This window comes from Herpailurus yagouaroundi, unplaced genomic scaffold (assembly GCF_014898765.1).
Source record: "Herpailurus yagouaroundi ecotype Mexico unplaced genomic scaffold, PumYag 185, whole genome shotgun sequence".
Classification (NCBI taxonomy): Eukaryota; Metazoa; Chordata; class Mammalia; order Carnivora; family Felidae; genus Herpailurus; species Herpailurus yagouaroundi.
Window position 1 is genome coordinate 22,186,755 of NW_024412416.1, and position 15,371 is coordinate 22,202,125.

At 43.5% G+C, this 15,371-nt stretch overlaps 1 protein-coding gene across 1 annotated transcript in view; it reads right to left on the reverse strand.

Moving 5' to 3' along the window:
• The window catches only part of OTUD7A (OTU deubiquitinase 7A), a 386,234-nt gene that overhangs the window by 192,763 nt on the left and 178,100 nt on the right, over positions 1 to 15,371 (reverse strand). The window contains exon 2 of the mRNA XM_040493910.1: positions 6,802 to 6,929. The gene's annotated coding sequence lies outside the window, so the exon portion shown is untranslated. The remainder of the gene's footprint in view (positions 1 to 6,801; positions 6,930 to 15,371) is intronic.

The following is a 15,371-nucleotide window of genomic DNA, read 5'->3' on the forward strand; positions in this document are numbered from 1 at the left end:
GGATGACTCAGTTGGTTGAGTGTCCCATTTTGGCTCAGGTTATGATCTTGCAGTTCAATCCCTTGTTGGGCTCTGTGCTGACAGCTCAGAGACTGCAACCTGCTTCAGATTCTGTCTCCCTCTCTCTCTGCCCCTCCCCCACTCATGCTCTGTCTCTCTCAAAAATAAATAAACATTAAAAAAATGTACACAACCAACTTTCACATTCTCAAATCCATATATAATCTATCCTAAAATCCATCTGTGGGTAAGACACCTTCCCTGCAGGTTCTTCTTTCCCACGTCCTCCATTGTTCTGGAGTGCAAACCTCCAGATGCCACACAAAGGGACAGCCAATGACTCCTTACACCAGAAGCCTCCTCCCCAGAAGCCTCTCTGTTATCCATCTCATTAAGACTGTTCCATGATACATTTCATTTTGTTTTTTAATTATACTGTTTTGATCAACTTAACACTAATCAATACTACAAATGGTATTAGTAAAAAGCCAAATGAAGTATTTTAACATATGTATGTGTGTGTTTGTGTGTGTGTGTATATATATATATATATATATATATATATATATATATATGTCTGTGTACCAAACATACACAAACAAATATGCCAAGACATGTGACAGGATAATCAGTGAATGTCTTTTAAGCAGAAAATTATGATAAATTTTTGTGGAGGATGTGGAATTTCATATTTCTATATAAATTCAAGGAGGAAACAAAATGGTGTAAACTTTCAAAGTGAAGGAAGGATCTATGCATTCTGTATTTTGAATGGGTGGTTTTTATATCCCGTTATGTGTGTAAGTGTGTGTGTGTGTGTGTGTGTGTGCATATATATTTTTAATGCTTATTTATTTATTTTGAGAGAGAGAGAGAGAGAGTGAGAGAGAGAGAGAGAGCAGCAGGGGAATGGCAGAGAGGAAAGGACAGAGAGAATCCCAAGCAGGCTGCGTGCTCAGCATGACTGTGAGATCATGACCTGAACCAAAATCAAGAGTCAGACACTTAACCAACTGAGCCACCCAGATGCGCCTCCACAATGTATATTTTTTAAAAGTGCTAGATCTGAATGAAAAGTACAGCAAAGGGGATATAGTCAATAATATTGTAATAACCAAAGGGGTACATGCACTCCCATGTTTATAGCAGTGCTACTGACAATAGCCAAAGTATGGAAAGAGCCCAAATGTCCATCAACTGATGAACGGATAAAGAAGATGTGGTACATATGTATACAATGGACTGTTACTCAGTGATCAAAAAGAATGAAATCTTGCCATTTGCAACAACGTGGGTGGAACTAGAATGTATTATGCTAAGTGAAATAAGTCAGTCAGAGAAGGAAATATTGTATGATTTCACTCATACGTGGAATTTAAGAAACAAAACAGATGAACATAGGTGAAGGGAGGAAAAAATAAGATAAAAACAGAGAGGAAGACAAACCATAAATGACTCTTAAATACAGAGAACAAACTGAGGGTGGCTGGCAGGGTGTTGGGTCAGGGGGAAGGGCTAAAGGGGTGAGGGGTACTAAGGAGGACACTTGTTGGGATGAGCACTGGGTGTTATATGTAAGTGATGAATCACTAAATTTTATTCCTGAAATCATTATTATACTATATGTTAACTTGGATTTAAATTTAAAAAAATAAGAAATAAAATTTAAAATATAACATAATAATGTTTTATGGTGACAGATGGTAACTACACTTATCATGGGGAGCATTGTGTAATGTACAGAATTGTTGAATCACTATGTTGTATACCTGAAACTAACATATGTCAACTATACCTCAATAAAAAAGTGACGCATCTGTGCTGTTTTAAAATGTCATTATTGGGGTACCTGGGTAGTGCAGTTGGTTAAGTGTCTGACTCTCAACTTTGGCTCAGGTCATGATCTCATGGTTTGTGAGTTAGAGCCCCGCATTGGGCACTGCGCTGATTGTGTAGAGCCTGCTCGTGATTCTCTCTCTCCCTTTTTCTCTGACCCTTCAGCACTCTCTCTCTCTCAAAATAAATAAACTTAAAAAAATAAAATGTCATTATTACAATATGCAAGAAATTACATCTTTGTCCCTATTTAAATTTATGATGTAAAACGTTAGATGTGCACTTGGATGTGTGCTTGTGAGCACAGGATTTCAAGACCAGCTGGGGGAGTGCATGGGTCACATGCAGACCTATCTGTGAGTATCAGATAAAAGGCTTATGAGCACAGGCAGCTGGATTCCACAGCTTCTGGAGCAATCCTGGGCTGGAGGGGAAAAGCCTCTGGTCTGACGGGAAGGCCAGGAGAGTGTCTGAAGGCCAGGGAAGGATGGCACAGGAGGACGCTCAGGTGGGACTGGTGTTAACCAGTCTTGTCACCCAGTTGGGAGGTAAGATGTAGTCAGTGGCACAGGGCCATGGGCTCCAAGGCCGGTCTCATTTCTCAGTGAGTATCAAGTGCCTTTTGTGGGCACAATGAGCTTTAATTCTGGGCACACGAGAAAACCATGAAAAACAGACCAAAAATAATGAATCACAGATTTCCGGGCCTGACCCAAGGGACACAACCCCACAGACCACAAAGTGCCCTCAAGAGCAGCGCTGTGCTATTTCACAACGCAATTGTTGATAAAAACTGAGTCAAAGTGGGTGGGAGGACAGGGGAAGGGAGCTGAAAGTCACTGCTCACTATGAGCTAAGCATCCCCCTAGGTCTGCATACTTACAACATGATTTCTAGCATTCTTACCAAGTGTCACAGCTCTGGGAACTTTTCGTGAATTAACTCACTTTGTCCTCAGCTGAGCCCCATGTGGAGGGCATCACCATCACCATCACCATCCCCATTTCAGAGATAAGGAAACTGAGGCCTAGGGAGCTGATTCACACCTGGCCCCCAGCCAGGCCTCGGTGTAACCAAGAGTTGGGCTTGAGGCCTATGGATGGAAACCACATCAGTGTATCCCTGGCAGCCCCAGTGGACGGGAACCTTAATTCCATCCTTGGGACAGGAAGCTGGAGACACGTGCCTGCAGTGGGGCCATGCTGAGCCCACTGCTCACCATCCTCCATCTGCAGCTCCTTCTGCTCAAGGGGACATTCTGCTCAGTTTAGGACATTCAGAGGGACAGGACTTCATGGGCTTTGGTGTTTGCCCTACGCAGCTCCTTTCTGCCAACAGCAACTGTTGAGTGTGGACCCTGAGGGTCAGGAATGGGTTTTCTACATGGAATCCTTGGTGCTGAGTGCTGCTAGATGCACCAGTAGAAGAGGGAGGTGAACATTCTGTCCTGCCCTCCAACACTCAGCACCTGGAATCGAGGGGCACATCATCGCAAATCCACTCTGGGAGGCCTACCCAACAGGGACAACTGTCTCCACTGGGCAGATGGGAAGCCATGGCAACCCAGCCAGAGAACAGGGAGTGAGCACATGATCCCAGATCCTAGAACCAGACAGACCATGGGCTAGGACTTCACATAGATGGAAGGACATACCTGTCCCACCCAGCACCTCCACCCTTTTGCTCCACATTTGGCACCAATGAGCAGAGCCCGGTTCCCCAGGCAGACATCAAGCCCTGGGCTCTACTGTCCTTCTCCCAGGCTGGGTGTGCCACCCCAGCCCCGTGGCTGCTTCAGGGCCCAGACTCTGTCCTTCCTGGGGAGGTATAGCTCACTGTGTGTGGGAGGGACATGGAAAGACATAGTGCCCTGATCACATCTGCCATAAAGAAAAATGGGGTCCCGGGACCCAGACAGAGATCTGTGCAGCCCTCAGGACAGTGGCTGTGGGAGTCCCCAGGAATAGGGAAGTCAAGGGAGCAGGAAGACAGAGACTCATGGACCTGCTCAGGCCACTGAGGAGGTCCCCCCAGCAAGGCCTGGGACCTGCAAGCTTTGGGGAAGGGCTTCTCCACAGGGGTCTTTTTTCCTTGGCTGTTTCTATGTAATTTTCAAGAACACAGGTTAGGAGCATGCTACTCACTTAAGACCAGATAACTCAGGTTTCCAAGTGGACACAGTTCCACAGGATGCACTGAGAAGAGAAGAAGGCAGCTCTGATATTTCCACCCACATATTCGAATGAAACCCAAGTGATTTCCTCTGTGTTTATGCAGAACTGCACATCTGGGTTTTAACTGCGTTTCACTCAACCCGTAAACTATTATGTTGTGCCTATATCATGGTCCCTTCTCCAAGGAGCTCATCAAAGGTACACAGAGATAAGTGGAGGGTTCCTGACATGTTAACAGCTAAAAAGGAGGAAGATAGGAGGAGGAGGCGGTGGTGAGCCTTCTGGGAGACTTCGGGTTAATGGCCATGTAGAGATGTTACATCTGGGTCTTCAGGGCCCATCCTCTGCCATGGCTAACCTCAGGGTGGCTGGCCTGTCATCACCCAGAAAGTAAGAGAATGGGTGACACCTCAGAGGGGCCTCAAGCTCAGCCTCGAAAGCCACAAGCCAGGAAACATGCAGGATGAAGCATGCATGCCTACAAAAAAGAAGGCTGGTTTCCTTCTTTATGGAAACCAGCCCTCGTGTGCTTTCAAAAAGTCACGGGGAAGGAATCCAGGCAAGTAAAATTTTTAGAGGAAGCACTTTTCAGATACTCTAGCTAAAAATGTTCTCCAAGGGCAGTCTTTTTGTTTGTTTTTTTAAGACAGCCTTATCCACGTCCATGTGTAGCTCCTAAACTAACATGTATTTTGTTGGTATAATTTCCAAAACATTCTCAAGGAAGATTCCAAGACAATGGAGCTCAAATAAACCCATGGGGACCACATCTACACAGTAATACATCTAATAATCTTCAAACAAAAAGTCCCATTGCTTGCTAGTGACTGAAAGGCAAAACTGCGAGCAGACTAGGCAGATCCAAGCCCAGTGAGGGGAAGGAGCAAAGCAATGAAGAGTGCTAGAAATAACCAGAATGGCAGAGTGGATACCATTAGGATGCTTCTCACTGGTGAATGCTTCCTGTCTTGGGGATTTTGCATCTCTATGCAACCTTCTAACTTCAGGGACTTAAAAATATGACCACTCACATCCTGGGGAACCTCTGCCCTGTCATTCAGCATTATCAGCATTTTCGCTTAGGGTCTTATTCAGCTTTCAGGGATTACAGAAAATCTCAGGAGTGAAGCAGCATCCAGAGGCACTCAGCCTGTCCTCCCTGCCACTGATAATAAAAGCTAATACTAAGTGAGGCCAACTGTGGGCTCCATCCCTGCCAGACACCCCGTGCAAGGGTTACTCTTTGCCTCCTAATTTTCATGATAAGGACACTGAGGGTTTATGAGATGAAGTATTTGCTCAAGGTCATCCAGTTAGTGTGTGCCAGAGATGGGATGCATATCAGACGCACACCCAGACGGTCTAATTTCAGAGTCCTTCTCTTGACTGCTTTGATATATCCCCTTGTGTGGCAGCTCACAACCACGGAAGAATGAAAAAAATAACGAAACCTATTGCAGGGAAGAAATGTGGTGCTGATTAACTGATTAGTTAAAAATCATCACACAACTGTCAATAAATGCTAATGTGGGTGAAAAATGGGCTAGGCAGGAGAATATTCACATGGTCTCAAAGTTCGCCCCACTGATTACTTATTAATTACAAGGGATAAAAACCAGTGACTTTATAAGGGAGAATTCTGGCAGAGACCATCTTAACCAGGTGAACAAACTTGTCATCACCATGCCCGGTTACAATGATATGGTGAACCCACTGCTGCAGTGTAAACACACAAAAAGTGTGTCTGCGCCTAGGGAGGAAGGAACAGCCAGGAAAATCCAGACTGTGAGACTCTGCTCAAAATAAATGGCTTATTAGATTCTTCAACAACGTCAAAAATCAAAAAAGATAAAAGCAAAAGTAGCATTTTGATTTAGATTTAAAGACACCTAACCAAATTCAGGGCATGATATTTAACTGAATGCAAGATAGGGGAAAACAGCTACAAATAATATTTTGGGAACAACCAGAGGTATTTGAATACTATATGTTGGATAAGATTACTTTATCAATGCTAAATTCCCCAGTGATAATGGTACTACAGTTTTGAAGTAAAAAGCCAATAGACTTAGAAGATATTTGCCAAAGTATGTCATGATGTCTGCAACCTACTTTCAAATGATTCAGAGGAAAACACTAAACACACATATACGTACACACCTAAATATATATTCCATGTGTGCATGTGTGTGTGTCTATGTGGGTAAACAACTGGTAAATCTGAGCGAAGGATATATGGGTGCTCAGTTTCCATTTTTTTAATAGATTTGAAATTTATCAAAATAAAAGGCAGACAAAAAATAAAATGTTCATTCAAGGAGTCATAAGGCAAAAGCAATGCTATGCTTTTAATCAACTAGATGAAAATTACATTTTGGGATAAGAACTAAGAGGAAACATTAAAAAAGAAAATACTATGTGAAGGTGATAAGATACTTTTGTTTATATTACTCTTACAGTAGTTTAAAAATCAATCATGGTGGCAACAGATGGCAACAGACTTAGTTGGTAAATTTTGTACTACGTATAAATCAAATCACTTATTGGTCATTTACTACAATCATGTTTTTCTTTTTTTGAGAATAATGTTTATTATTCTAATGCAATACCAAACTCATTTAATAATTTTCTGAATGAACTTTAGTGAACAAATAACACTATCCCTGGCGTTAGATCTGATTCCCAGACAATTTTCTCCAAGGACCACTACAAGTGCTGTTGCTAGAGGTGTTGACTGCCTTTGTCCCTCTGGCACAGTCACTAGGAACCCATCCATGAACACGGGACTTACTTTTCAGACAGTGTGATTCTCTGGGGGTGTGTGGCAATCAGGCAGCCAGGGCAATGCTGCACCGTCCCTGCTGGATATGGCCCATTCTTGCCCCAGTAGATGGTGTGGGACCACAACCCCTGAGGGCTCTGGAAAAGACAACAAGGATAAAGCAGAATGTTCACATTTCATTAAAAATGACAATTTAAAACTTCAGTGTTATGAATAATTTTTAATACATTTTAAAACTAAAATGTGAATATTTCAAAGTTAAAAGTGATTTTAAATATTCAATGTGAACTTGAAATGGTCTTGATAGTGAACCCCATATCTCTGAATCTCCCTTCTTAACACACCACCCCACCCTTTAAATTTTAAATAAATGCAGGCATCTAGAGGCACGTCAGGATACACGCATGGGACAAGTCTTCTCAGTGGGGAAGTGTGAGAAGTGGCTGTGGGTTAGAACACAGAAGAAGTTCATGCACTGTGCTGATGTTCCAGAAGATGTACACAGTCCTTCCCAGAGGGACTCCTAGACCAAAGCCTGACTTCTGACATTCCATGAGAACCTTGGGTGGTGTGGTCTATGAGGAGTCTCAAAGTTAGGGAGCTGTTCATAATCCCTACCTGGACCATGGGGTATCTAAGCAGTCATGGTGATGACCACACCTTGGTCCTGACAGGATGCAGAGTGCTCCACGTGAAGGGCAGAGTGTCATGAACAGCATTGTGAGTAGAGAGGGTCCCTGTGGACTACACCTTGTTCCAAGTGGGCAAACCTTGTGCCACAGCATCTTGACTCCTGAGATCCACCTACTTATATGCAATGTAGAGTTTTCTTGCAAGCGTCATAACCCTAGGACACTCTTAAGCTAGGAGGACTGTGACTTCACAGGCACAGGGAGGGTACTAGGTCACATTTGGGCACCCTACATAGACCCACATGTGGTACAGGAACCCCGCTTTCCTACATGATAACACTTAGACTCTGGGTGAAGTCCAAGGATCCTGCCTGTGTCTATGGAATGCCCCTGTCCAGTGTTGTGCCCTGAGGCCTGGAATGATGTGTCTTGTCCCCACAGTTCCCAAGTACCCTGAGGTTCCAGACTCCTAGCTGGCTTCCCCTTTCACATCTCCCACCCAGATGGAGAAATCACCAATCTTCATACGCATAGGTGCTTTACTTTCAACATTTCGAAGCTAACATGATTTCTCTCTTTTTGGTGGTTTCTATTACTAATATAAAATATTTTGGTCTTGTGTATATATTCCCACCTTGAATTACACTCTACTGCTTGTCTTACTGCTCCTTGTTCTTTTTGTAATGTTGCTTGTGATAGTTTTGCTTATTCCTTTATAGTTTTACCTCTTTAGGCCATCTTTTTTTTTCAGCTGTGTCTTATCTAAAACATTATAGATAAAATTTAATCCTTTATTCAATTTCAGAGTAGCTGTACTTTAGTTGGGGAATTTAATCTGTTCATTTTTATTTTTTGAGTAGCATTAAGAGTAAGGTAGGTAGATGACTGGTGTATTTGGCTCATTCTTAATCATCTGTTTTAGTGTTTTCTACTCCTCAAATTTTATGGTGTTAATTTCTTTACTGTCTTCAGCTGACTTGATTGGTCTTATTTTTCTTGTAATTTTTTTAGAAGTTATATATCTTATTTTTACTTCTAGCATTTATCTTGTTTGTTACACATATAGGTATATTAATTTTTTTTACCTTGAGAATTGATGAACAGATATTAGCCTCTAATTTCCAAACAGAATTTAAGACAATTATTTCAATGTAATTCCCTTCCCTTGCTATCTGTTATATTTTGTTTAAATTATTTAAAATACTCTGAATTGCTTTTAATTTTCATGCTTGTAGTTTCTGAAGAATAATTTCTTAACAGTTGCATTAAGCTTCATGGCTACATTGTTAAATTACAACATGTGACTGCATTTTCCTGTTGTTAATTAATCATGTATAATTTATGTATCTTTTGTTTCTACTTTATTGAATTAATTTTTTTATTTTACTATAGGGAGTCTCTGAGTACCTCTTTCAAAATGGTTTCATGGATAATACATTTTCTGAATTCTTAAATAGAAATGGGAAGACACTAATATAAAAGAATAAGAATCAATATTGTCAGAACAATTTTGATAAAGAGAGCAAAGTTGGAGATATAACAGTTCCTGATTTCAAAACTTACTACAAAGCTATAGGAATCAAAACAGTGTTATATGCATGTAAAGACAGACATACAGAATGATGGGATAGAATGGAGAGTCCAGAAACAAGCTCTCACATCTATGGCCAAATGATTTTTCAATAAGAGTACCAAGACTATTCAATGGGGAAAGGACAATCTCTTCAACAAATGGTGTTAGGAAAACTGGATATCCACATGAAGAATGAAGTTGGGTCTTCACCTGATACCATATATAAAAATTAACTCAAAATGAACCAAAGACCTATATGTAAGAGCTAAATCTATAAAACTCTTAGAAGAAAATTAGGAGAAAAGCTTCATGATGTTGGATTTGGCAAAGATTTCTTGGGGATGACACCAAAGCATAAGCAATAAAATTAAAAAAAAATGGACTTAACCAAATTAAAAAGTTCTGTGCATCCAAAGACACCATGAACAGAGTGAAAAAAAGGCAACCCATAGAATGAGAGGAAATATTTGCAAATCATATATGTGATAAGGGATTAATATCCAGAATACATAAAGAACTCCTACAGCTCAACCTAAAACCCAAACAGCCCCATTCAAAAATAAGCAAAGGACCTGAGTAGCCATTTCTCCAAAGAAGATATAAAAATGGCCAATAAGCACATGAAAATATGCTCAACATCACTCATCATCAGAGAAATGCAAACCCAAACCACAATGAGATACCCTTTCATACACATTAGAATGGTTATTATAAAAAATAAAAAAAAAATCACAAGTTTTGGTGAGCATGTACAAAAATTGGAACCTTGTGCATTGCTGGCAGGAATGTAAAACAATATAGGGGTTCTTCAAAAAAATTAAACATAGAATTACCACATGATCCAACAATGCCACTTCTGGGTGTATGTCCACAAGAAGTGAAAGCAGGGGCTTGTATGCCCATGTTCACAAGCAGAATTATTCACAATAGCTAAGTGTGCTGGGACAGGCCCAGAAGGGGTGGCTTTATTTTTTGGTCTCCCTGAGAGCTTTAAGAGAAATTTTTTTTTTTCTTGGAAGTGAGTTTTAATTCACATATTGACCGTCAATTAGTCTGTCACTCAGGAAGGCACAAAAAAAGCATTGAGGTCTCAGGCCAACTAGTATGCAGTTTTGTTTTCGGTTCTCTAATGGAATCAAAATTTGCAGCATGTCCTGGCTAAATTCTAAGCAAATTTAAATTCAGGAAAAGTCTGTGACAACTTCCTGTAAATAAAGGGGAGATGTGCTTTTTACACCCTGATATTGTAAGTGCAAAATATGTCCATAAAAAATTATGTGAAGGTCTGGTAGGCTGAAATACTTTTCAAAATGCAAGTTCCTATAGAGGGAAATGCAAGAAAATTTCCAGTGATTTAAAAGCAATAAAGATCAGGAACACAATGAGGAGAGGGGAAAGGCTATCAGCCAAAACAAAGGGAAAGACCAATGCTTTGTGGGAACTATCATCCTAGGAGAACAATAGTTTCTAAAATAAAATAGCCATTTTAGACCTGTATCTATCTTAGTTCCAAAAGGTGGAATGTGGCTAGGTTGCAGACATCATCACATTAAGTCTTGTGGTGCCTTTCATGACACCCCTGAATGTGGACAGAGGGCCTAGGAGTGTGCTTGGAAACCATGGATACAGTGCATGTATGGAAGCTTCTGGGTGAGAACCTAGATCCATAACTCCCACATTAAGGTAGAGAGAGGCTGTTCCTGCTGGATTCTCTTCCCCTCACCCCACCTCTACTCTTTTGCAGAGTCAACTGGAAAGGCATCTGGGATGACCTGGGATTGGTACCAGCAGAGTCCCCTGCCAGTGTGCAGTCTTGGGAAGCCATTTCACCCCTGCTTCATCCATTACCTTGGGGCTTGGACTGTTTCAAGGCTCCTGGTGAAGACTGACAGGGACAGCCTCTGAAAATGCTCTTGGGACCTGAAGGGGCTTAAAACTGTAAAGGGATGTTATTCTAAGGTAAAATGCAGGCACACAGGGGCTAACGATGAAAGAAATTCAGACATGCTCCAGGTTTGGCTGCTAAGAAACAGCAAGTACAAAATGGGTTGCCACTGTCCAGCAGGGTAGCCAAGGTTGGCAGCTGCCCAGCGACTGTCCATGGAACTCCAGGGCACACCCAGGGAGGTGTGTGAATGCTCTCTCTGGCATTTTCCCTCAGACTACCCAGACTCTGGGCTTCCTGCTCCCTCTCTTGCCTCCAACTCCCACCCAGCTTTTGCTGTAATTTTTCATCTGGTTCCCCAACCTATCCTAACACTCCTAACCCTTTGCAAGCCAGGGTCCCTTCAAGCCCCACTTCCCTCAAGAAATCTTTGCTGATCACTGAACCATAAAACTTTAAATTTTACCTATTTTAATGAGTTGCAGGCAGTGGGGCAGAAATAAAGTTGACTGGTTTTTGCCCTCATGTTCCCCATGGCCTGAAACAGGAGACAGGTAGGAAAACCAATACCTGCAGAACAGCATGCTCTCTGATCAGTGACCCTGAGTCTAGGGGAAGTTGTGGTGCTTTGTGCCATCTGCCTCAGGGGCCAGGGGAGTTTTCAGAGAGAGAGACACTTGGCCTGGAGCTTAAACCCTACAGAATTCCCAAGAGAAGTGGGGGAGGGAACTGGTGTTGGTTGAGTGACATGCTCTGGATGAAGTGATTAGAAGTCCTCTCAGGTCCTCTCACAAATACAGCTGAGAAAAGGGGCTCCGAGGGACACACAGACCTGTCCTTCCACTGTCCCAAGTAACAAGGGACCATAAGGAAAGCTAAGGGCAAGGCACAAGCTAGCACAACATTCCCGCTCCCCAGGTGGGATACGTGTGATATTCCTCAGGCATTTCTGGCTGAGGAAAAAAGGAAAGGAAAGAAAACAAAGGGTTAACTGATAGAGATCACAGTCATACAGGACATGACTCTCCCATCAGTTTACAAGTATCTTAGTAAATTACAAGAAAAAGGCAATCTTATCAACAGCCTAATCTCCAGAAACCTACAGACTCAGTTTCCTGGAGCCCCAACATCACGCTCCCCTCCATAGTGATGTGGGGAACAGGCAAGAAGGGGATGGTAGGTAAAACTAAATTTCCTTATAACCTGCAGCCAATTGACAAATACTTGGGGCAAATACAGAATGCAACATTTCTCTAGGAACCCCCTAGTGTCTAATGTTGATGCCTTACTAGAGGGAAAATAACCTTAGCTTGAGAATAGCAAGGCCCCTGGCATTTTATGAGTCCTCTTTAGCATATCAAAGTCCTCCTGGAGGCCACCCCTTTGCCTTTAGCTCCCCAACTCCCGAAGTATATACCCAGTCACTCTTCACACCCTCAGTGAAGTAATTTCTGCCCACAGGTTCTGTTCCCATGGTTTAATAAAATCACCTTTTTGCACCAAAGATGTCAAGAATTCTTTATTGGCCATCAGCTCCAAACCCTCACCAATCAAAAACCTCATCACAAGGAGGTCCTCCACGGGCCACTCTCTCACCCTGTGGCTTAGCTCTGTTTGCTCATGGCCCACAATCCATCCTCTTCCTGCCCATACATGCTATGTCTGTTGTGCCATCCAGGGGCCCAGGGGGCTGTGTGCCTACCAGGAGAGCCCACTAGACAGCTCCACAAGGGGAAAGTTCAAAGAAGAGTTAGCCAGGGTGGCTCAGAAGGGTGAGTCAGACCCTACAGCTGCTGGCCTAAGGAGTCCCTGCCACCCAGGTAAAGCACAGTACACAAGGTGGTGATGGGGGGATCCAGGAGGCAGTAGCCTCTGTTTCCTGGAAGGGGCGGGTGACTGGTGTCTGGGTCAACTTGGAGAGCCTGGGGCCAGGTGGCTGAGGCCTTAAGAGGAACCACAACAAGGAGAGAAGAAGAAAAGGGAAGAAGGAATGGGAAGTCTTGTCGTTCTGTGAAACGGTGTCTGTCATGGGTTATGGCGCCAGGCATCCACTTACACCCTCTCTGGGGAACTGTCATTTCTAAGATTGTGTCTATGTCTCCCAAGAGGAAGAGGGTGTCACTGCCCTCCCCTGATTCCTGACTCCACAGCTGTCCCCACTCCTCAGGTCTAAAATGGATTGATCCCTTTTCTTATAGCTTCTCCTTGCTTCGAATTGCCTAAGCACAATCTACATTTGACCTTCACCTGGACCCTGAGGCCCAGTGGTGGGTCAAGGTGACACCAGGACTTCATAGACTCCTCCCCTTTGCCCTGCCTGCTTCCCATGGCAGTTCCTTCTTGTCTCTGACAATTCTTTGAAAGAATATTCCTCATCCTATCACTCATCCTCTTTATTTTCTGTGCATAATCTGCAATTACCCTGTTTGTCTGTTTACTCATATGTGATTCAGAGAATATCACTAGACTGTCCATGCAGGCTGTGACCAGGGTCATCCTGAAGCCTGGCACACAGAGGCAGCAATTATGGGACAATGTATGGGGGCTTGTCCAGAGCTTCTACTAGGACACCTGACTGCATTCCCAGGGGGCTCTGTCAGGGCAGAGGATTTCATGACAACCCATAGGCATTCTTCTCCTATAGAATCTGAAGTAAATTCCCTCACCTCTTTAAAACCACTGCTAGGGGCGCCTGGGTGGCGCAGTCGGTTAAGCGTCCGACTTCAGCCAGGTCACGATCTCGCGGTCCGTGAGTTCGAGCCCCGCGTCAGGCTCTGGGCTGATGGCTCGGAGCCTGGAGCCTGTTTCTGATTCTGTGTCTCCTTCTCTCTCTGCCCCTCCCCCGTTCATGCTCTGTCTCTCTCTGTCCCAAAAATAAATAAACGTTGAAAAAAAAAATTAAAAAAAAAAAAAACAAAACAAAAAACCACTGCTATCCCTGTTCATCTCCCACCAGGCTCATGAAGTCAGCACTGATCAAGTTACCTTCAACAATTTTCCTTTCCCGTAACATTCCAAGGCATTTGGATGGATTCATATTTCTTTATTTATTACCTTGAAATGGCCTCTACTTAAAAAAAAATAAGTTTATTTATTTATTTATTTTGAGAGTGAGCATGAGCAGGGCAGGGCAGAGAGAGAGAGGGAGAGAGAATCCTTAGCAGGCTCCACGCTGTCAGTGCAGAGCCCACCATGGGGCTCGAACTCACCAACATTGATATCATGATGTGAGCAGTGACCAAGAGTGGGATGTTTAACCAACTGAGCCACCCAGGCACCCAGCCTCTACTTTTGTTAAAGGCAGAAAGAAGTCTTGCCTTTCTAACTCCAGCAGTGCCAGAGCTTTATTCTTATACAAAAACTTCCCATGTACAGAAGATGTACACAGTAATGGAGAGAATCCCCAAACTTGTAACAAGATCCATTAGCATCTTTTACAAGGGTCTCACTCCAGATTAAGTCACTCTTCTCCCACCCAATTAGCTGTCAAAGCAAGTGATGTTGGTACTGCTGCTAGGAAATCAAACTTGCTGGCCATTCCCTAGCACTGCCTTTCACTGCAACACCCCATCTTACGATTCCCAAAAGACGTTAGTCAGTCCGCCCAGGACAACCCAGCAAAGTGTCTAGCTGTGACTCCTGCTGAATTCACTCACTCTGTCCCTGTCCTTCCAGGTTGGCCATGCCCAGGGCATTTTTTATTTTTAAATTTTTGAAGGTGGCAATCTACAGACATTTTATTAGCAAAAGGAAACAAACATGCTTGCAGCAGAGAAAGATAGGGGATCCTCCTTTCCCCTCAAGGGCATCATTAGACCTTTAAAGAAAGGGAGGTTAAAACAGTGTGAGAGTAGACCCCAGGGCCTCAAGCAGGTTGAAATCCAACAGCGGTGATCTGTGCTGTGCAGTGTCAACCTCATACTCATCTAGAGCTGCTTGGAATCGGGCAGATGTGGAGCCACAGAATATGCAGCGCTCCTCCACCTCAGGAAACTGGACACTCTGGCTCTCTGAGACCAATTCCTGTACTGTAGCCAATGTCACATGTGCTAGTCTCTGGGTCCTAGCTGGTGCTCCCTGTCACCTAGAAGTGAGTCCTTGAGTCCCTATTGCTTCCTCTTGCCTGGGTCCAGGAGGACAGGAACTACAAAGGACAAATGTCTGAATGTCCCCTTCCTCCTACTTTAACATAAGATTCCTTTTGTTCCATAGTCTCCAGAGAGCTCAACAGGAACCCAGAATGGGGGGGGGGTGGTGCGGAGGGTCCCTGGCTTCCCACAGGGGAGAGGGAGGCCAGAGGGATGCCTGAACAGGGAACACATGGTGCAGCTCCTAAGGTGGGATGTGGGAGAGCCTGGGGTGGGTGCTGAGCCAGACACAATCAGTTCAATCCCCACATGGCTGCTCACTAGTTCTGTGACCTCAAGAGAGTTTCTTGACTTCTCTGTGCATCACTTGATATTCAGTAATAATAGGACCTACCTCACAG